The following is a 23983-nucleotide window of genomic DNA, read 5'->3' as shown; positions in this document are numbered from 1 at the left end:
AAGAGCTGAACAGTTCACACAGAAACGCCACCCCGGAATAGACAGTAGCTGACTGTGACCTCTGCCACATACTGTGGATTTGAAACAGCCCTTCTCCATGAAAGACATTCCCTTCCCCCTTCCACTGGCAATGGCAAAGTGGTCTAGAATAACCTCTGGGTCCTAGTCATCCTGGCTACTGCAAAAGTTAACTCATTCCTTGCTAGCCAGAACCAGGATACAAGGGGGGAAAATAATATGTTAAAAGATAGTCCTATTTTATTCATTAAGACCCTGAAAAATTAAATACATTGAGAATGATTTATTGTAAATCATATACTGGGGAGCATATTTAAAATTAAAATAGGCAGTTCTCTGACCAGATGCAAGCCTCTGTACAATTCTGTTATCTTAATAAAAACTAATAAATCTTAATCATGTATTCAGAATCTAGGATTTATTTCTGTTTGTCAAAAGAGAGTTTCCATGTTGACAGCAAATCATAGAACCATAGAATAGAATTATTAAGGTTGGAAAAAACTCCCAGGATTGAGTCCAACTTTTCACCAATCAGCACCTTGCCAAATAGATCATAGCACTAAGTGCCATGTCCAGTCATATCTTGAACACTACCAGGGACAGTAAGTCCAGCACCTCCCGAGGCACTCCATTCCAATGGTTAACAATCCATTTCATGGAGAAATTCTTCCTGACATCCTCCCCTGAGGCCATTTCCTCCTGCCCCATCGCTAGTTGCCTGGGAGAAGAGGGCCAGACCCACCTCACTACCACCTCCTTTCAGGTAGTTGTCAAGAGCTTCCCTTTTCCCAAGATAAACAATCCCATTCACTTCTCACAGGACTCACTCTCTAGACCCTTCTCCAGCCTTGTTGCCTTCTTTGAACATGCTCCAGCACCTCAATGTCTTTTGTGAAGTGAGGAGTCCAGAATTGGATGCAGCACTTGAAGTGCGGCCTCACCAGTGCCAATGAGGGGGGGATCATGCTGTAGTGAGATGGAAACTTCTTCCTGTGCTGTACGTAGAAATGACAGCTGAGATGATCACAAATTAAAGGCAAGTGTTTGTTCAGGTCCTCAGATGATATTCTGATATAAGAATAGGAGTTACACTGATATAAGGTCTTACAGGATTTAGGAATAGTTATAAGTAGTAAGACTAATTAATTACCTGTTTGGTTCCTTTTTCAGCAATGGGAGATAATCAGGTGTTTTGTGTGTGTTTTTTAGTGTTTGTGATCTTGTTTCTTGTCATATTAATGACACTCTTTAGTAGGAAGCAAACATTAATTAGTGCATAATTTAAAGTATGAGAAGCAGAGGTTTGGGTGGTTAATCAATTTTAGAACAGAATTTTATCTAGAGCTATTTATGGGATTTCTCAGTTGTGAATCTTTATGTAGTATATTTTTACTCTCATCTCAGTTGATGCTATATTTAAAGTGTCCACGAAGAATTATTCTGTTGTATTTAGAAATCTGACCTAAGGTGCATGGGGGTGCATAGAAGCTTTAATTTACAGAGTCTTTACTACTGTCCAGTTTCAGATGGAGTCATACACTTCAGTGATTGTATGGTCCCCAAAGAAATAGTGTTGCCTAACATGCTAAAAAATTACTTAAGAAAATGTTTTCTTCCAGATTTTTAGGAAGGGGAGTTTTTCCTTGTCTTTCCCTCTTAAAGCATGATTCTACAACTAACCTATCAGTCATACTGACAAAACTGTTGCAGGAAAGATCACCCCAGGTGCCACTGTTTCATCTGTCAGCATGAGGGAGAAGTGCTTCTGGTTCCTGTTTGTGTGGTGAGGCACACAACCTCGTACAACCTGGGGCCCTGGTGGGTAGGTAGGCACGGAGCAGCCGTGTTCCCTGTGAGCAGGGGCAGCCAGGAGCCTCCTGGGCTGTGTAAGCAGAAGTACAGCCAGCACATTAAGGGATGGGGTTATCTGCCTCTTTTCAGCACTGCATCTAGATACTGCACTTGGTTTTGGGCAAGCATTGGTGTCTTCTCCCACTTCTACCCAGTGGGAGAAGACACCGATGATTGCAGTGAGTTTGCCTGTGAGAAGACGGGGGAGCTGGGGATGTTCAGCCTGGAAAAAAGATGAGTTCAAGGGGACTTCACAGAAGTTCCCCCCACTCCACACCTAGGAGGATGGCAACTTAAGACAGGCGTTTCACAGTGTTGTATGGTGGGAGGAAAAGGAAAGTTACAACATGAGGTGTTCAGATTGAATCTGGAAAGGCTGTTCCTGTGAGAACCATCAGACAGTCAAGCAGGTTGCCTGGACCGGCTGTGTAGTCTCCATCCTCCTTTACTCTCAGCGAAATCACTGAAAAGCAGTCTGTGCTTTTTTTTTTCACCTGCCAAACACTGCCTGTGGCTTCACTCCCTGAGAAATCCATAGGGCTGTTTCTTTTGCTTGGGGAACTGAATGTCACCATTTAACAAGAAGAAATGCAAGATGGAAATGGTTTCATTAGAGGGTGTTAAATTTTATAGTTCCTTCATCATATGTGTCACATTAATAGGAAGAACGTGTTTTAAATGGTTGACTTTAATTAGAAGAATGGAGAAGTCTGCCAACAACAATAATCTAGTTTTGGTGACCAAGAGTTTAAGTCATTTAGAAGTTATTCCATTTATTCTTAATTATATTTTCATTTATAGAAGTGTAATCTATTCAGAAAAGTACCAGTGCTAATGCTTCACAGAGCACAAATTATGTTGCAGAATATTTAAAACAATTTTTTTCCTCTAGTATTTTCCCTTTGCTGTTACATTCTGTAATGCTTTTAGCATCATTTGATACATCTGGTCATAAACCCATATTGCTCTTAGTTTTACCATTTGGTAAGTATTTGCATCTGGTTCAAAGGCTCTTTTTTGCAGTCTCTATATTATTGCCAAGCTGAGACCTTGATCAGCATAAAGCTACAGAAATGCCAATTAATGCTTTTGTCATCTCAAGGGCTGATTGTTGTAATTTGTTCTTTTAGGGACTTTCAGCCCATACTGTTAGGAAATTGCAGCTGACTCATTATACTGCCATGAGGATTCTCTTCAAAATGAGATTATACAAATGTATTATTAAATTTAAAAAGTATTGTTTGTAGAAAAATTCATATTAATTATTATATAACATTGCAACGGGCTGTCCAGGGAAGTGTGTGCCTCACCATCCCTGGAGGCATTTAAAAGATGTAGATGTGACACTTAGGGATGTAGTTTAGTGGTGGAGTTGGCAGTATTGGGTTAATGGCTGGACTTAATGATCTTAAAGGTCTTTTCTAATCTAAATGGGCCTATGATTCTATGTATTTGGGAGATCTTAAATTGTTACTATTACAGCCTGCCATGTGAATAATCATTTTATAGTTTCTATATATCACCCAATTTACTGAGCTGTCTTGAGGAAGTCTATTAAGATTTGTATATCATCAAGACAGCAAATTATCCATGGATATTTTCCAAGCTGAATTTGCATTGTTTTTCAATCTACATGGAAATGCTTTGTATTTACTTGAACATCTGAATTGCAGGATTTTCTGCTCCTATTTTTAATTGGCAAGTGTATAACAGGGGCTTGGGCTTGGATGAGTCTTCTTGAAAGACAATTAGTCACAGATATTGAGATTGACCTAATGACAGTCCAGATTTCATGATAATTTTGATATTAGAACATAGAAATGTAAAAAGTCTTGTTTTTACTATACTTCTTAGCTATTTTAAGTTTTGACAGAAAAAGGAGAGGTAACTCTCTTCCTATTAAGTAGATCTCTTTTTCAGTATTATATAGGTGAGAAAAAACTGGTTTTTAACTTTCCTAAGCAGAATAATCAGAGTGATTTTATCAATATGGGTAATAGTGCTAATGTGTTTATGCATGCTAGTCAGTTCTGTCTCATTAGCAACCTTACGTTAGTAAAGTATTTTTCTCTCTAAGAGGAAGCCTGAACCTCTAAAAAGTAATTTTGAAAGGTTGGTTTCAAAGGAAAGGCAGCTTATGCCGTATATTACAAAGCCTAAATGAAAGCTTTCCATTCTAATAGACTCTTGGGTACCTATTTTTTCAGTCTACAGCAACATACAGACTTTGGAAAGGCTCAGAAAATTCACTCCACTGAATCCATTGGATCAAACATATTTCTGAGAGTTCAGATTTTAGCCTGGGGTATAGTATTTCATTTTGGTCTACTATGCCTAGAGAAAGCATCTTTCCAATGCATTATTTTGCTATTTGAAACGTGATATTCTTGAACAAAGAGAAGAATGCACAGGCAGATGGTCTCCAGAACATGGGAGCTGAGACTTGGTTTGTGTTGAATAACTATTATCTAGCCTTTTATTCACCAGCTCCAGACTGCATAAAATGAGGAACTAACAGAAAATGTTAGCTGCTTTTCAAGTCTGTTTTCTGCTGAAGAGAGAAGCAATAATGTAGGAGCTGGACATGTCATAAAATAAGACCCAGATAAAGGGCCCAGGCTCAGATCCACACTCATGTGAGTGTGCTGTGCAGGTTGCTCTCTGGGTTAAAGCTCTGAGACCATCTAAAGGATTTTCTACATGGGATGCCAAAGTAGCCAAGAAGGACTCTAAAATAATTTCTTTTTGCAGTCTGATTTCTAACCTTGTTAAAATTTTAATTCTATTATTATTTATATTCTATGTTCTATTTTGCAAAGCACTATAAGACTCCTTGTTATTCTGGTGAGATAGGATATATTCCTTCTCCAGGAATAGTTACTATGGATGAGCAAAATATATAGGCTTTTTCATCTGGATATATGCTGCAGGGAGCTTGGATCTGGGAGGCATCCCCTTGCTGATCACCAAGGGGCTGTGAGGCTGGGGTAGCTGAGTCTGGCTGCAGGAGAGACCCAGCTCTGTTGCTGTTTGTCCTGTGAGAAGCTGGCAGTGGAGACAAACCCTGAAACGCTGCAGTGAGAAAGTCAAAATAACTTACTTCTAACTGGATAATCCTCCCAACACAATAGAGGATTTTCTTCTTTTTCTGTAGGATTTATTTAAAACTTACTGCAGAAAGCAAAAAGGCTCCTTTGAGGGTCCTTTGCCTGGGTGTTTGGTACTTCAGTGATACCCTGCATTCATATTTCTGGGCTGTAAATTCTTTAGGGTGGAGATCATATTATTTACATTTAGTTGAGGGCTGTGTGCTTTTCCTGGAGGTTAATCATATTTGTAAGAAATCATCTCTTCACTAGGGAAACAACCTGTTTTTCAGCCAAGTTAATGTGGAGTTTGGCCAATATAAGAGTGGTGGGATTTGAGCTGAGGACATCATGTTTTGGTGAATGTCAATATTTATTATAATGAATTTATAATATGCATTGTCATTTACTCTTTTGGGAGGTTAGTTCCTTTTAATGTAATGTGCTTGTATTATATTTTCTAATATAATAGCAGTAGAAATCATGAGAGTTGAAATAAACAATTTCCTATCTGCCAACATCTTGGAAACCCCCCTTTTTTTCCATTTAAACAACTGTTAAAAAGAGCAGAATTGAAATGAAAGATGTAAGGTTATTTTGCTTTACATTATAGGCCTGGAAAGCAACAACCTCAAATCTTCAGTATACCTATCAGATTTTAAATAATTTATAGTTCTGAAATCTGTTAATGTTCTATGGAAATTTTGGAAAAATTGATATTTTTCCAAATAGCTGACATATTTTATTTATTACTAAATATTTCTTAATTTTCTTCCTTTATTTTATAAATGTAATGTAAGAAAGGTAACTTTTTAGCTGGAGTACTGTGGTGATTCTTTGGGGAATTTCCCCTGTATGAAAAGTTTGACACGTTAGGATAATAAATTGCTGGATGGATATATAAAAGACAATGATTGTAGAACTAGTTGAAACTTGTCTCCTTAAAGAGACAATTTGAAGGTCTGCTTAAATAAACTCTTCTTTCCAGTGATATTTCTCTCTACTGGCTGGCTTGCTAAGCTTCTTAAGCTCCACTCCGGTTCATTAGGCAGCAGTGTGTGTTTGCAGTGCCAAAAGCTGTGGGCTTGACTCCTGCTGGCAGTGGAGCTGGATCAGGACGTGCCGCTGTCGCTGCTTGCGTGAGTGAGGCAGCCCCAGAGATTGTGGCCATTAACCATTCTGGAGCATATCTAACTTTATTCTGTTTAGTCCTGGTAGAGCTCCTGTGCTTCAGCTTATAGTGCTGAATGAAGGAGATGGGACTTTGCTTTGATATGCTGAATCTCACGGCTCTAAATATTGGAAGAAATATGTAGGGAATTACAGTGCCAAAAAAGGTATGCTTGCAGCCACACAACTTCAATAAAACTCCTCTTCAGTTTACACAGCATCAGTGATACTGAGAAGTCAGTTTTGTACTGATTAAGATGATGTTTCCCGGTGGAAAAAAGAGTTAGTGTAGTAGATAATGTGCAACTGCCCCTTGTTCTGGAGATTCCAGTTGGTGAGGGCTGGTTCTCTAAGCTGAGGGAGCACATGTGGCCTGTTTTCTTTTGCACAGATTGTACTTTCGTCCTCTTGATACAGAATAATTTTTGTGTAGCCATTGGTGCCATTGTAGATCTGATAGGAGTCTGTTGTGTTTCACTCAGTGTTTAAATTAATTTAGAACATATTCAGACGTCTAGAACGATGTAGCATGCAGCAGTGGGCTTCTTAAACAGAGGCACTTTCAGCATATGTTATATGAGATTGTTTGACGATATTCTGCTATTAGTTCTCTGTGTGAGACAGCATTTTATTCTAAAATAATTGGTTTTTAATCCTTGTGAAAAAGTAGGTCACCTCTTAGGGACTGGCAAAAGCAGACAAGCTGGAGCTGTCCTCATTCCAGTATTGGAATACCATTCTTCAAGGAAGGTCTGATGTTTTCCACTTCACTTGAAGCTGTTGAATTTTGGGGTATGCAGGGTAGTATAGCTGCTTTTGCAAGTATATTAAGGGTAGAACATGACAGGAACAGTCTGTGCTTCTGTGACAGCATGGCTTATTTTATTTATTTTGGCTTGGATTTGAGATAATAGTGCTGAACTCTTCTGTTTATTGTAATATTATATTTTAATTGATATAAAGCACCTTTTTAGAGTAAATAGAGTTATTTTTTCTCTAATGTTCTTCAAAAATTCCTATATCAAGAATATACAACTTTGAAATATCTTTGAAGTAAAATATAACATTTCATTGCTATTGAATTATGAAGTAAAAGCTACTAAAATATTGAAAAACTTTGTAGTGTTTTCTACTACACAAAACTATAATTTGTACATCTGCGTCCTTGAAGCAGTGTGTCTTTGCATCCATTTGTTATAAACTAGGATCTGCAGTTGAACCATGGCAGCCCAAAAGCTATGAATGTTGTTGGACACTAAACATGAGGCAATGGGCAATAGGCAGCCTGGAACTTTAATAGGGTTTTAATTTTTTTTTTCCAGTACAAAAAACCCCACACTGGATGAAGAGCTATGTCATGAAAATTAAAATTAAATATTCCTACTGCTAAAGTCCCAGTGCTACAGGAACATGGCTGTATCATGGCATAGCGTCAGAAATTTCTCACATTCCTTTTCTAAGATGATCCCAGTACTATGAGATCTGTCTTTATTTATCTATTTTAAAGGTTTATCTTAGAAGATGTAGACAGGAGTATCTCTGAGAGTGTTCCTGGAGAAAATTACAAGCTAATTATAAGCTAATAAGCTAGTAAACTAATTATAAGCTAATAATTATAAGCTAATTATGAGCTAATATTTTGGGGTGTAGATCACACATAATGCCACAACCTCCAACTAGGTTTTCTTTCTAGAAAAGACTTTGATGAATACTTGTGTCTCAGTTTGTTTATCCACAGGAAAGCATTTTGGGACACAGGAGAGTTAATTCTATCCATTTTCTTGGATTCACTAGTACTCTGTTTTTTAAAATAAGCACTTATAAAAAATGACTTGTGTATCAACTCTTCTAACTATTCAGTAATACATTGATTAGTCATATAACAGCTATCAAAGCTGCAGTGTGGAAAACATTGTGAGGGTAAAGAGTTTCTGAGTTATTTGTCCATTATTAGCAGTTGTACAATTATTCATGAGGGTGTTTCTATAAATGCCTTAAAAATGAATGAAGGGAATCAAAAGAAATAGGTTTTAAACAGAGCAATATAGCATACTTCTGTGTGAACAGAGGAAAAATCCAACACAAGGAAGACAGATAAACCTTACCACTAACTTAATAAGACTTTGGATCAGAACCAATGAAAGTTTTGAAGCTGTTTCTGTGGAAATCACTCTAAATCATAAATCACTCCCAGCTTTTCATTGACTCTCCTGGGACCAACAGTATCCAGGGACTTTGTTTGAAATATTTTTGGGATTTCAGCTATAACTTGTGTAAAATCCTTAAATCTAACATCATTAAATATCTGATGCTTCATAAAAGTCTACAGATCTAATGATTAGAAAAGTTCTGCTATCAAAAAAACTACCTGTTCAAAATATTTGTTTGGAAGAGTCCATGAAAATTATTATCATCCAAGTACTTACTGCATTTTGTGAAGCAAATAACTTCATAAATCCAATGGATAAAATAAATTTTCCAAGCATATACTAAAATATGCATGAAATATTCATGGTATGAGCAATTTTCAAGATTACATTATTTATTTGTGATTTTATTTTCTAAGGAACTCCTCTACTGCTCATTTGGAAATATGAATCCTATGTTTGGAGTCTTATCTCATAAACCCCTGAAATCCTTCATTTGCCTTGTCTTTCTGTGAGAGTGTGAGGCTCATGTGGAAGAATTTGACTTATTAACAAAGTTGTCATCTGAGCAGAGGCTATAGGAATGATCACAGTGTGTTGGTGGTATTTATTAAGTGGTTAGCTTACATTTAGCTTTCTTATATAGTATAATAATTGTGTTCCAAATACAGTTCTGACTGATCTTTAGTAATTTAGAGTTCTCAACAGTTGTCTAGGCACACTTAAATCTTTGGCCAAATATATCCTTGAAATTGGGCCATCTTTAGGGGAATGCCTGATTTTCTTGTTCTTTGACTATTCAGCTGTAAAACAGGAACATCTTCCTTCCTTGTCAGAAGGAGGGACATGAGAGCACATAATTATTAATTACAGCATAATGCTTAAACAAAAAGTGATGAAATCAGACTAATCAGCAAATTAGTAAGACCTGTTCATTTAAGCTAAATTCAAACATTTGAAACGCATAATCCCATGTGTGACTGTCACAGCTCTGCTCTCTGTGCCTTGTACTGAGCTACTGCATTTGGGTGGTCATTTAAAATTCATCCATGAGCACTGCTTTATATAAGATCAGCAATACTGGGTCAGTTCAGCCTGGGCTTACCTGGGGAATGGAAACCTGTGCAAGTGCAGAAACAGGACAGATTTTTAGAGGTCCTGCTTGCTTGGTGACACTCCTTCAGCTTCTCTGCATCTGGGAACCTTTCGAATCAGAAGTTGCATCTTTGTGTTGGATAGACAGTGATAGTTTTCTTGCATGAGCTCATCTAACTGAACCCATATAAAATTTAGATACTGACGCATCCTGTGACAGTGACTGCTATATTATCTGTCCAAACATTTATATTTGTATTTGTTTTTAATTTTGTCTAATTTCATCTTATACTTCTTAGGCAGCATTTATTATTTATTATAAAAAACCAATGGATAATGATTTCCTTTTCACTTTTCCATGCTACTGCAAGCCCATAATTCTTATATTCTGATGGCTATTTTTCATAAAATAATACATTTAATTCCCACTTTCAGTTTCTATGGAGAGAACAGAATGTTCAGGAACTATAGAATACTGTCCTGTTAAGCTGCACAACTTTTTGACATAACAGAGGAAAATTCAATTTTAATATTTCAGTAGCTGAAAGGAGGTAGTTCAAAGAGTGTAGGCAAACAATGATGAGAATGTGTTGACAGTGCATGAAATCTTTGATGTGGATTCCTTTATAAAATAAAATGACTTTTTGGGGCTGCAAGGATGGCTGCTAAAAACTCCAGTTATAAGCCCTCATGAGAAAATAAGAGAGTCCTTTTGGTTTTAGCATTTCTCCTCAGCTGAAAGAATGATTGATGATTTTTAAAGAATATCTTGTAGTGCAAAAGACCATAACAGAGGCTATCTAACAGATCCTGGTCGTCAGTATGGTGTTTTTATATTCATTTACTCACTCTTTGTAGGAAATTAAAATAGATTAATGGGAGTTGTTTTTTTTTTTTTTTTTCAGAAGGGAGTAGAATTCAGGAAACAGAACTGTCAAAATTTATATTTAAATGACATGGTTGTGTAATGTTTGTCAAAGAAGAAAAGAGTACTACAACCTCTTTCTGTGCCCCACTAAGAATGGTTATCTGTAGAGTGCAAACAATGGACTTATTTGTTGCACACACCTGAGGCACAAAGAAGGAATGAAAGTATTCAGCTGGATTCCATCTGAATCCAGGGCTGTAGACACAGCCCTGCTCAGGTTTAATTGTTCTGTGTGCTATAAGAACACGAAAAAATAGCCTGCCTTGTAAAAGTTGAGGATAAGTACTCTGCAATTCATGAGAGAGGAACAGAGACACTGCAATCTGCCTGCTGCTCACTGAGGGCCTGGATGAGATCTTCCTCACTCTGGAAGTCATAGCCTGTGTAGAACCCTCCTCATATGCTTTGAAGGGACACTTAAGTGGCTTCCTGTCTTCCCAGCTACTCATGCTAGAAGACATGCTTTATTGTGAAGAGCAATTGTTTTCTGTAAATCTTAAAAATCCTCTCATCATTTGGCTGGGGGTCATGTTAAAGAGGGAATCCAATAAATCCCCATCCAATCAGATTGTTTCTGGCACTTCACAGTCCCCTTCCCAATCAGATTCTCTCTGGCACTTAACAGTTGATGGACATTTGTGCTTCCTCTCACAGACAGTGAAGTGCTCAAATAATGAGCTCTTCTTTACTAAAATAAATAGGTCAGATACTTGAAAGTTCTTTTATGGAGAAAGATGGAGAACTATGCTGAATGACTTTCTAATCCTCTGGCAACACCTCTGTAGAAACAAATGTAAGATGTGGGGATGGACAGATCTCTTTAAAGGATCTGATATTCTGTATGGAACTTGTGAGAAGTATCCTTGAAATATGGTCACCCACAAGATTTCACAGCATAGCAGCTGACAAATTCATGCTCTACCACTTCCAACTCCAAACAGGAAATAACTGTCTGAGAAATAATCATGAGTGTTAAGAAAGTGCTCTTGGGAAAATAGCACTGGTTTTGTTTTGCTTACAGGTAGGTACCCACCAGAAATGTGTGAGAATGGTACTACAAGCATAAGTATCATATTTGAGTGGTAGTCTCTTTTAAATATTAAAAGGACTTGGTCCCCCAGAATTCAGTTAAAATATCTATAATTTAACTAAGATGCCATATCCATTACATAATCATTATTTTGCTGGCACCTGCTTGGTTTTTGTCCCTAAATGTAATTTAACATGTCTAGGATATGGCTGATGAAAATGGTAAGAAACTTTTTGTACAGCATCAAGCATAGACAAGCTCTAAGCAAGGTATCACCCAGTATGCTGTCCTTGTTTGCTTGAGTTCTTTAGACAAACATCCTTCAGCAAACATCTCAGAACAAACACAAGTACTGCAGGGAATCCAGCAGCTTCTGATATTTCTAATGTTAAAAACAATCACATATACCACTTTTATGTCATGGAAATCTGCTTTGTAGCAGACTTAATTTCCCCCTATAAATGAATTTGATTTTGTTTTACTTGGTTTCTCAATAATTTACAGTGCATCACATTTGTATTAACACAATTGGAAGATTGTATATTGACAATAGGTATATGATCCACCTTTGTTAACATCATGTTTGAGTGTATCAAATTTTTACTTTAAACCATAATGTGATTACTTACTGTGGTCTTACTACGCCTTCCAGTTTTATGGAAGTGGTCTCTGTATAAGAAGACTGAGTCCCCTAAGGTCCTGTAGGAAACCTGTAAAAGTTTAGAGAACAGAGGCAGACTCTTCTAGTCCATTCACTGGACTCCCATTTCTTACTGTCTGACATCTTTGATGCTCAAGACAAAGGAAACATACTGTTCCAGACTATTCTGCTGCTATTGAAATTAACTTACAGGGAAGGATTCATAATATGTAACACAAAATATTTTTATATCTCTTGTTCACAAGGATGCAAATGCTTTTGCTTTTCATAAAAAACGTCAGAGACAAAAATACAGAACTGTTTCTTTTAAGCATGCAAACAAACATCAGGCATCCAGTACTTCTGAAAATACTTAAAATAGTGAATTATCTGAAGGTAAAGGACATCTCATAAGCTGAGAATCCAAGTGACTGGAACTGGATTTCAGAAATCTCATGCTGAAGAGGTACTGAGCAATCCTTGGATAGAGGAAATGAAAATTCTTTGTAAGACCTGTATTTCTGTGAAAACTAGTGATTAGAAGGGGGTAGTGCCTTTCATGTAATGCTTTCACAGCAAATATGGAGAGGCTGAGAAAAGTGTGTGTAAAAGAGCAGTAATGTGTGACAGAGAGAGACAGATTGTTAGGTGCAGCAGTACACTTAAATAAAACATCACAGCTGTTATGTCAGATATGACTAAATTATATGATACCTATTTTGAAGACAGTTTATGGCTCCTAGGATCATAGAGTCACAGGTGGCTGAGGCTGGAAGAGACCTTAGATGGTTAGTTTCCCCAGCCTGGGTGGTTGCAAGAGTTCTTATTTCCCAAGAAGAGTGCTTTGCATTTCTCCTCATTGAATGTGAAGAAGATCTGTGGACTTCCTGTCAACCAATTTCTCCAGCCCACCTGGGTCTCACTGAATGGCAGACCTACCCTCAGCATATCAGCTGGCTCTGCATCTTGGTGTCATCCTGCAGACTTGAAGAGAGTGCATGCCAGTACCTCCTCCAAGTGCCTAACCAAGGTGTTCAGCAGGACAGGTCCAACATCACTTCTTACTGGCCTGCAGGCAAAGTGTGACCCATTAACTATTACTGTCAGAGGCCTGTCATCTCAGCAATCTTTTACCTCTGGATGTCCACCTCTCCAGAGTGTAATGTTCTAATATTTGTAAAGGAACACTGTCGTAAACAACATTTAAGACCTTCCTAAAGTTGAGGTAAATGACATACACTGTTCTCCCAGCAGATTTTTTCTTTAGATATATTTTCTTCATTGTCCATTAAATTTTAATTTGAAAACAAAGCTATGATGGAGTTAGTATGCACAGCTGGACAGAGTGAGGCCAGAAGCAGAGAGAACACAGTGAAGGGCGGCTCCTTTTGCCAACAGTCCAGTGAGTTCTGTCTGTCTGCTTCAGTTCAGCTGGAGAAACCACCTGTGAACAACAGCACACAGCACTTCCATATGCACTTAACTATTGTGAAGATGTTAAAAATATCAGCTTAAGTGTTGTGCAAGTATTAACTCATTCTACTGAGTCTTGTTAGCCGATTGAAGCCATTATTAATGTTAGGAATGGCCAAAGGATATGTTTAGTGAATGTATGTGCAGAAGACCCAGTAGTAGCATTGCAGCCTTTTAAAGTTGTGAATCAGATTGTAAAACCACTGAAGTTGTGGTAGTGAGAATACACACTTAGGAGACTGATTTGCTACAAGACTACACAGATTATGATAAACAGGCATAACGTGCAGCTGAGGAATTGAGTAGCTTGTCTATAACTGGTGTGATCTTTTAGTAGCACCTGATATAAAATAAATTCTCTTGGCATATGCTTGAGGAGATAACTTGCAAGAGTAACCCCAACTTTAAAAAATTATGTTAAAACTAAGTAAAATAATATTTTTCCTGGATTATTGCACTTCTATAAAATAACATACAAAAATTTTAACTAGAACATGGATTTACTTTAAATAAAAAAGTAGTCATTGTCTAGCATTGTCTGTGCCACAGTGATTGGGATTTTAAAGATTTTTTTTTTTCAAGAATTTTCTTACCAGAAAAAGGGAACCCTTGAACATTTCCCAAAATATTAAATCCTTCTAAAACAGGATCTATTCAAAATACAGTAATCTGACTCCAAAAGATATGATATTTAACTTATACAGACTCTTAAAATAACATGAAAGGGAATAATATGAAGGAAGGGATTGTGGCTGCTGATTCATATGATGACCTAGGTTGTGGCTGAAAGAAGTAAGGAATGATTTCTCTTTTTACCCTTCTATTTGAGGAATGAAAATGGGTGATGCTTACACGAATTGGAACACGATAAAAAGAGAAAAGTGACTTGTTGAAAGGGATCTGGTTTATAGCATTGGAACTTGGAGATCTCTGCTTAGTGAACAGCAGTGCTGCCTTAATGTCAGTATATATCACTTCATGCTACCTAGAGAAAATATTTGAGATTTCCTCAAAGTTATGTGCAGTCCTCTATTATTAAGCATTATTTTTATTTTCCTCTGTGCTGTTTTTTTCACATGATGCTGATTTCCTGGCGTAAGATGAGTTTTCTGTTCAAAATGTCTGTTTTTATGTATAAATGCTCTCCCAAAGTGGTGTGAGGTGGTTGTTAAAAAGCAGTGTCTCTGCTTGGAGAACTTGGTCTTTGCCACACTTTGCTAAATACTTGGTTCTCGTGTTACTCTTCACAGATAATTGTGCATTGTTACATATAATAATATCTTAATTTTATCACAGGTAATGTGGTTTGAAAGGGAAAATGAAACAAAAAGTTATACTCCTGCTTAGTTAGCCTGCTGTAAAATTTTGGCTCAGTGGGACAGAGACATGTTAAGAGTGGGATTAAAATGTATTTCCTCTGGGTAATATGTGATGGTGGCATTTGGAAACTCATATGCTGGAAGGGTTAGCGCTTATTAGCTGGAAATATTCTGTATGTCCTGCAGAAAGTGAAAATGCTAAAGCAGTGAGTAGGTTTCTTTTCATTGTGACTGAAATAAATATTAAGAAAAAATTTAATGCAGTTTAATGTACATGTAGAGAATTGTCTTGGTGGTGTGCAGGCAGTACTTTACAATAATTGCAGTACAACTAGGAGAATATTAATGAATGCTGCTTTGAACTGCTATTAGTCATTGTGATTTGAGTATAATTTGTGTAATACTTTGCATAGGTAGTATGAGTAATATACTACTCATTAGATTTTATACCGCTAGGATGGTGGATTAACAAAATTATTGTAGTAGGATTATTCCAATTAAAGGGATCAACTTCTATGTTTCTCTTTTTTCTTACTATTTCCCAAAATAATTTATAACAATATTAATATTATTTTTATCAGGATTAGTAATAAATCCTGGATGGACCATGTTAATAGTAGCTACCAGTTACCTGTTAGCCTCTCATTTTTGTTTATTCTTCTTTATTTAAACTTCCCATGACAGTTTTATTTGTGATAAAAACTGTGTACTTTCACTGACTTTTAAAATATTTAGCATATTTAACAGTGGCAACAGAGAGCTATATACTCCGTAGTATATAGCTATATAACATGTATATGTTATATAGCTATATATATAGAGAGAGCTATGTTATATAGAGAGCTGTATAACAACTATAGTAGTTGAAACATAAAGCTAGACATAAAAAGCTATTGATTTGATACAAATAGTTAAAAGTATTTGAAAAATATTGCGGTACAGATGTATTAAAAAATGTTATGAAAACTTGTGACTTGGTTGGTAGCCATTATCGCTAGCAGAGAAGGCTTCCAGGAAAAAACGTTTGTCCAATGTGTGTCTACAGTGATTTAAAGAGTGTAGGACTTGGATCAGAGGCAAAACTCAGAGAGGGGACTTGTTAAATAAGGTGGGTTGTTTTTGTCCAGGAAGAAAACTTGCTGTTTGTATGCATTTCTCAGACAAGTTGTTACAGTTCCAGTGCACTATTGGAACATGAGTTGATTATTCAGTGTGTAGTACTTTGATTTGACCTCATGCATTTAGATCTTTTACAGAGATATGTTGGAGGTAGACACTGCATAAAAATCCAGAATGGCTACTAAACTCTTTCACCCTCAGCATGAATTATCACTATCAGAGTTTCTTTTTTCCTAACTGCAAATGAATTTAAAGTACAATAAATGTGAATTCCACTGGCCCATAGTAAAATTCCTGGTTGTGCTAGGAAACTGTATCAAGTTCATAGAACATATATGCTTGATCTTCTGAAATATTAGTTTCTTTTTAGTTGAAAGGTTGCATACATTTGCATTGATGTGTCATGGTTTCAGTTAATGTAAGTCCTGCTGTAATGTCAGTAGGTTTTTTTTCTCTATTTATTTATAATTTTCAAAGGAACTTTTACAATTCTCAACAGAGCTGTCTCCTAAAGTTTAAGTGACATGCAAACTGTTTTGTTGTTAATCAACATCCCTCACAACCAAGCTGTGACATCATGAGAATTCCCAAAGAGCCTTTTGCTTTCAATGGAAGATACATATTTATTTTTCAAACATTGACTTTTTTAACTAAAGTTTTCATTGTTGTTTAAAGAAATAATTTTTTACATATCCCAAAAGACTTAGACAATATCTCTGAATACTTCTTTGGGTTCTTGAAAGAGATTTGTAATGTAGAACTCACTTTGCACTACTTAATAACAGACATTTTGCAGTGTAGCCAGCTATTTTTTGTGCCTGGTAATAAAGGTACTGATAGCAGGCCACAAGTGTACTACTGCTGCCTTTATCTTAACTGCTCCCAGTTATTTGAGAACTTGTCAACCTCTCACATGTTCCACACTTTCCATAACTATTATTGACATAAGAAAAAATCTGTGGGGAAAAAAGTAGATCAAATCCCAATGTACATGTATGAACTGAATTAGAACTGTATGCAGAATTACATGAATTTAAATAGCCACTGGTTAAACACAACTTGCATGAATATTGAATGGCAAAATATTTCCTAGATGGATTTAATTTAGATTGCAAGTCCCCAACAAAGTTATGTTACCTATTTGTATAAAACAGCCTTCTCTTTGAATGACAGTTAATCGCAGAATAATTAAAGATTAAGTATATGTACATCATAGAAATTAAAGATCGAATTTCAGTGTGAGTTCTAAAATTCTGAGAATTTTAAGGGAAACCTATCTTGGACCATGGTTAATATACTTCCCCATATGGATATACCACATATGTGAAAATTAGTTCAAAATAAGTATCTTTCATTTCTTGCAAACCTATGGAAAGGATGTACTCTGTATACTTTAATTTTCAGGAATGTATGCAAGGGTTGGATGAAAAATACTTCCCACCAAATGTTTGGCCCTTACAGATATCAGCTTCCATTTCTGGTGTTGCAGCTGTTACTGTTAGGGAGGTAGGGGCTTCTGTGAAGGCACACATGATCTGGTGCACACAGTGGATGTGACATTTGTGCATTCAGAGAATAGTAGAATAGTATTTTTTAGTAGTACATAAAAAATTCTATGTCTTACAACATAACTGAACAAAAGTCTCTAGTCTGGTCCCAAAGGATTAATTCCTAAACCTTAGCAATTTTTTGTCCTGTTTTGGAATACTAGAAATATTGCAAGATCTTTGCTTTATAAATTCAGTAGAAGGATAAATATTTGGAAAAAAATAGTATATGATTTTAGACATAAACATGCTTTTTTAAATCAGAAATTTAAAAGGAATCAGTCTATATTTGTGTAAAGATGTATTTTTCATTAAAAGACTGATAAAGAGTTTTTAAATAGAATTCTGAATACTGTAGTTGTAGAGATTAGGGGAATATAAAATTACAATTTTTAATGTAAAATTTCATAGAATTCATACTATGAATTTGCAGAGCTCTATTGACATAATTAGCTGTAATTCAGAGTCAGTATTAATTGAACCAAATGTTATTAACAACACTTTAGAATATAAATGCTAATTTAATAAAGAATGGCAAATTCATTTAACTCAGCATGGTCATCCTCTTTGCTGAATTTTATCATTTACTTTCAGTGTGTAGAGTCTCATGGCACAAATCAGGAATAGGTCATGCATGGTTGCTTAGTGGTTTCTTAATTAGTATTATAACCCATTTGCTTTGTTAATAGCTTTGCATTTGCAAATATCATATCCCATTTTCACTGAGGAATCATCGCTCCAGCTAGTCTAGAGTAGGCCTGTTAAGGAAGCAGTAGAAATCAAATAATGTATAATCCTGCAAAACATGTTTGTCATGTTCTGTGATCCAAGTGACTGTTCTTTGTTGTAGCTATCTTTTATACCTTTCTGTGAAAACCTGGGCTGACACATGACCTGACTGCAAGATTGTATCTTTAAGGGTGGTGCTGTCACTCACTGTGATTTTAGCTATATATGTTAAATGCAAAAGTTCTAGATGTGGGTCAAATATATAATCTCTGCTGTGTTTTTTTTTTTCTTTTTTTTTTTTTTAAAGAAAGGAAGAAAACCTCTGTAGACTGGAGATATCCCTGCATTGCTTACTGTTTAAAAGCTTCCTCAAACCCTTGCACTGCATTGCTGAGAAGTGCAGCTGTTGGTCTTGGTCACTAATGACAAACCAGAAGCTGTGATGTGCCAAGTCCCACACCTGCGGGCAGACATTTACTGTGGCTTTGTGATGTCCAACAGGGCTGGAGAAGCGGGTGAGAAGTACTGCAGAGCTGAGCTTGGTGCCAGGAAAGAAAGTTCTGAGAGTCCCTTTGGCTGGTGCTCCTGGGCACTGATACAGTTCATAGCCCCATTCTGGCTACTATGAAGAAAACCAACTCTGTGCATGCAAACCCAGCACAATGGTGATAACTGTCTGCTTCTGAAAATGACAGCCAGCTACACAGAGGGCACGGTAACAAGTGTGTTTAGGATGAAATCTTATTTTTACATTAAAAAGTACCAGTATTTTTAAATAGGAAAAAAAATTTAATTTTCTCTTTTCTTACAGCAGAGAAATAGTCATGGTGTGTGATTTGAACTAATGTTGGTCTTGTTTAATGATTATTCACTAGCTCGTGAAAGAGGCTACAGAGTATAACAAAACTGGAATAAGCTCGCTCAGCACATGGTTGGAGGTTTATTTGCAGTTTATGCTGCACAGATGGGTAATAGTTTGAAAGTGCAGATGGAATTTAAGGAACAGCAAGTTCAGTGGGGAAACTGCTGTGTTGAAAAGAGGGAAAGAACTGAATGAATCAACAGCTTGAGAGAAAAATATTGAGATCCAGCTGGTTATTACACAAATTATTTCAGTCTCTCCTAAAGTATAAACTGTGAGGACAAACAGCAAATATTTTACAGGAATTGGCTTTTTCTTCATTATTGTTTTATACAAGAAGTACCTCTTAATAGAAGGGCTTTTTTTCCTTGAAAGATGTTATATTAGGAGCTAGTGAAGGAAAGAGGCAATGATCTGTCTAAAGAGCAAGACAAAGCTAAAGAAAATGAGTAGGGCAAAGTGGCTGGAGATTTTAACTCTAGGGTTTGTTAATTCAAAGAGAGGGATTAAAAAGTCTGTTTGATAAGAAGGACAACCTGCCAAGCTCACCAGTCGGCAGGTCCTGCTAATGTTGAATGCCTGCCTCTTGGCAGGACTTGTTTCTAAACAAGTCCTTCAACAGCATTTTCATTGTGCATCATCTTGAGAAAGGCAGGGCACAGAGAAAGCCTTGCTACTCTTTTCTGGAAAGAGTAACGGAAAGAATACTCCCAGCAAGTTTCACCCACCTGCTTCCCTCCCTGAGCTGTGTCCACTTGTCACACCTTTTGCATTTACCTACTTCCCACCAATGCCACAATTAGGTTGTATCTGCAGCGATTTAATCTAATGCCAGTGTGTTATAGACTTCAGCTCTTGAGTAATTTTATTATCTGGGGATCTGTTTACTCTAAACTTTTCAGTTTAACTCAATTGAGTCTTTCATCATAATAAAGTAACTGGGCTACTCTATACTTTCACATCAGAGATTTTTGGAAAAGTTTCATTCAATAAATAAGATCTGATAAGAAAAAATATGATGAAAACTCGTTTTTGCAGAACATTTACATATTTTATATTATTCTCTCAGTTCTCCAAATTTCTAATATTTCAGTAATGAGTATGAGGGAGATATTTTTAGCTAAGTTATAAAACAAAGAAAATTATTTTTGAAGTACTAAATTACATATATATGTAATTCCAAGAATAATGCAGAATCCATCATTCAGAACAGGAGGAGAAGCCTCAGCAATAAATTCATTCCTTCAAGCAGTGATTTAAAAAGAAAGAGAAGAATAAAATGATATAATCAGATGAATTAAGACTATAATTTACTGCTGTGCTGTGATTTATCTCCTGCTGCTAGAGATTGTCTCATAAGTGAAGCCAGTATGGCTGAGCATTTAAATTCAAATTTTTTTAGACCTGACTAGTTTTTTTCCCTCAAAGTTGTATGTTTCTGCATATTTAAATTCTAGGTCATTAAAAAAAACAACCTAGCCCTGAGAGCTTGTAAGGTTATTTGCGGTATACAACTAATTTTGTAAAAAGAGATATATAAGAATTGTAAAACCCCCAAATAAATAATTCTGCATCATAGTGTGGTAATGCTCTATTTAAAATAAACCACTTTCATGACAATTTTTCTGTGGAGTTCTGCTGTAGGAGCTAAGAGTCTTTCATAATAAGTAAGAGGAAATAACTAGGAAGTTATTAATGTTTTTTCTTGTGTTTATTCCATTAAATATTCAGGAAAAAATACATTTCTTTTTTTCTCTCTTTTCATGAACTGGCTTGTTTCTTATAGAAGCACATTGAGATTTACTCTTCTATCTTGTCATTCTTCTGCTTTTTGACTTTTATAAACAATGTTTGTTGATTTTTGTTTTTAATATTAAAATCATACCATTTTTTGTTGGTAATATCAGTGTCCTGATAGATCTTTGATTAAAAAAAATTAAATATCAATTTTTGATACTTCTTAAAAGGAGCATTTCTTTCTTTTTCTGGTCTATGGAGAATTTTTTTCATGGAGCTTCTACTTCCTGTCAGAAAATAAAGAAGGTGAAGGTTTGTCTAGTTTCTGAAGGAAGCATTGATGCTGACAGAAACAGATATGTTTCTTTTTGAGGGAATCACAGCATGGGATTGTATCTTCCAGCTAAGAGTTTATGATTGAAAACAACTGGAGAGAGCCTTGCAAGGTCATCTTGAAGGATTTAATAGGGGGAGATCCAAGCATTTGTATTGAGGATCTGTTGATTCATTTTCTGGACAGAGGATAAATAACGGTGTTTTTCAACTCTCATGTATGAAGAGTCTTCTGAAACTCTAGCAGGAGTCTGAAAATGAGAAAAAAGTGTTAGTGCTGTTCAGAGAAAAAAATACTAATTCTCCAAGCTAGCAAGTTGTAAAGAGATGTCTGAAAAGGTGATCATTGCCCCAGAGGTGCCAGCAGACACACAGTGAGTGCATTTCACTGCCCATCCAGCCAGCTTTACTGAGAAATTGGGTATAACTACTCCTGCCAGGGGAGTTATGTCCCTTCTAGTAACTAGGCTAGCTTTTATCCACACTGATCTGAGCATCTCTATGTGGAACTGCTCACATCTGAACAGACATGGGTTTGGTTAGTAAAGACAGCTTCCTTGGATGCAGAAAGACATTTGAACTGTCTGGAGCTAAACCTGCACAGCATTAAACCCCACTGCCTCCTACTCCCTCTATATGTGTCTGTGGAAAATTTCCTTCTGGTAATGCATATTAATTTCTTTAAGCATCCAAATAAAAGGCCCAACTTGAATGACATAACAGTAAGCAGGCATGTGAAAAGCTTAGATGTTTACCTGTGCTTGTCCTTTCAGCCTAAGGGGCTGACTAACTCCATTCTGTTCAGACTTGGGGCTGTGAAGGGGAGAAGCCTTCAGTGGAGGGCACGGCAGGGCTCCTGGTTTGGGCCCCTTTGCAAACAGTGTGGAAATGCTGTCACTGCGGTGGTTTTGACTTTGGTCATGTCCCCGCTGAGCAACAAGTCTTTTAGGAGAGAACTTCTCTGTAGGTTTTTAGATTTTTGCCCTTTCCCTCTGTTTTTCAAAGGAATATCAAGGAAATACTGTGTATATACTTTGGTAAAAACTGTTTTTTATTATTTAGTTCAGAACTTTCACTATTTTAATCATTCTTTTGAGAGTTTTAAAGTTCTAAAAGTTTCTTATGCCTTCTGATGTTTACATATTTCTACTAAATTTTCTCACACTGTTCTTGTAAATAATAATTGTTTTACATTCTTCTTTGTGGGTGGAGAGAATTAATAAGCTGTTAATTTAACCAGTGTAGTCGGAGAGCTGGCAATTACACTCCCCAATCCACTGTTGCTTTTGCTATACTATATCTAGTGTAGTCAGAAAATAAAATATCTTTTTTAGTTCTTTTTCTTCCCCCTTTTACATCTAGCATCCGTGTGTGAGTTATTTTGTGTTGTAGTGTACCAATACTTTGATTTCTCTTTCTTACAAAGATGTAAGTACATCCCAAGTAAGTAGATCCACTTGAGCTATGCAGTGTCAAGCCTCTGTCAAGCCACAGAGAAAAAGATTCAAAATAAAAGGGCCAACTTTTGGTCTTCATCTCTCTGATGCAAGTGCCAACCTTTTTCTCAGTCAAATTTTTTAATTAAGTGCTTAAAAAGAAGAATATGCTTTGAAGTTGTTGGATAAATCAAGAAGGATGGGGATTCAATGGGTTTTAAGCATAGGCTTTGAGTAAATCATTAGGGATTTTATGAGGGTAGTGTTAGTAGAGTGCAAACAGTGGATGGTGAATTTGAAAGAGGTTATACAAGGATATTTATATGCTGGATCTCTCTGGAAATGAGATTTTAAAAAATATATTGGAAATGAAATGATAAAATGTGAAAATCACAGCAAAGAATAAAGTATTTTAGTAAGATCACCATAGATAATTATATGGAAAAAAAATAAAATATGTTAAAAGGCAGGTTACTTGTTATTTTAAGTCTAAAAGCAAATCAACACTTAACTTTTAGCAATGGAAATTCATTCTCCTGTCTGAATTTATGGTGTCCCTAGGGTAGTGCTGTTTTCTTATTGAAATGCTAGAAGTTTCTATAATATTCTGTTCAACAGCTTGAATAAAGAATTTTAGAAATAATTAAATTTTTGTTTGATTTTTCAAGGAGCAATAGGTAGATAGATGACTCTAGTGCATTCTGCTTTCTTTAAAAAAAAAAATTACCATGTAAGTATTTTTGCCACCAAAGCTACAAAGATTTTAAGATATTGTTTCTTATTTTGTTGACCTTCATGATGTTTCTGACCCTCAAATACTTATAGTGCTTATTGACATAATGACATTTAAGTTCTCTTGTCTGCAGGGACTTTGGTGAAACAGAGTAGTTTTAGTGGTAAATCTTTAATAAATTCCTTCTTTCCATAATAGTAGAGATAATTTGGAGATTAATGGGAGAGAGCTCTGCTTTTTGCTGTTTATCACAGACAATTTTGGTGCCTTCAAAACAAACCTCACTACCATGATATGGTAGGCATGTCATAGCTAGAAGTATTGCACCATCCAGCTTCCCTGAAGAAAAATATGGGCTAGGTTGTGTTTGACCAATTTATGCCACTATTCTGTTATGGTTTGCTGTTCTTTGATAATCCCAGAAGTTGTAGGAAACTACGCAAAATGAAATGTACAGCATAATTGATAAACTTAACACTATTATTACATTTATTTATATGACAGCTCTGCTAGGTTCTGTTATGCCATAGCAAAGACCAGATTCAAGGGATTATTAAAGCTTTGCACTGCCTCCCTCTCTACAATGCAGGACACTGTATCACTATGCTGATGTGGGAAAACTCTCTTAGGTGCCAAATACTTTCCCATATACCAAATTAAACAGGCTTGTACAACTAGTGTTTTATTTCCTAGAAGGAAAAAGTAAATTAAATAATATTGTCTTCTGAAC

General features: G+C 36.2%; 1 protein-coding gene across 3 annotated transcripts in view; it reads left to right on the top strand.

The window, feature by feature from the left end:
- The window catches only part of TAFA2 (TAFA chemokine like family member 2), a 179368-nt gene that overhangs the window by 57620 nt on the left and 97765 nt on the right, over window positions 1–23983 (top strand). The window contains exon 1 of one of the 3 annotated variants that reach the window (XR_014951818.1): window positions 18442–18874. The exons of 1 other annotated variant lie outside the window; for it this stretch is intronic. The gene's annotated coding sequence lies outside the window, so the exon portion shown is untranslated. Of the gene's footprint in view, window positions 1–18441; window positions 18875–23983 lie in introns of those variants that run through there. One more of the 3 variants, XR_014951824.1, reaches the window with a different exon arrangement.

Source organism: Lonchura striata, chromosome 1A (genome assembly GCF_050655825.1).
Source record: "Lonchura striata isolate lonStrDom1 chromosome 1A, ASM5065582v1, whole genome shotgun sequence".
Classification (NCBI taxonomy): domain Eukaryota; kingdom Metazoa; phylum Chordata; class Aves; order Passeriformes; family Estrildidae; genus Lonchura; species Lonchura striata.
This window is presented reverse-complemented; position numbering and strand designations above follow the sequence as displayed.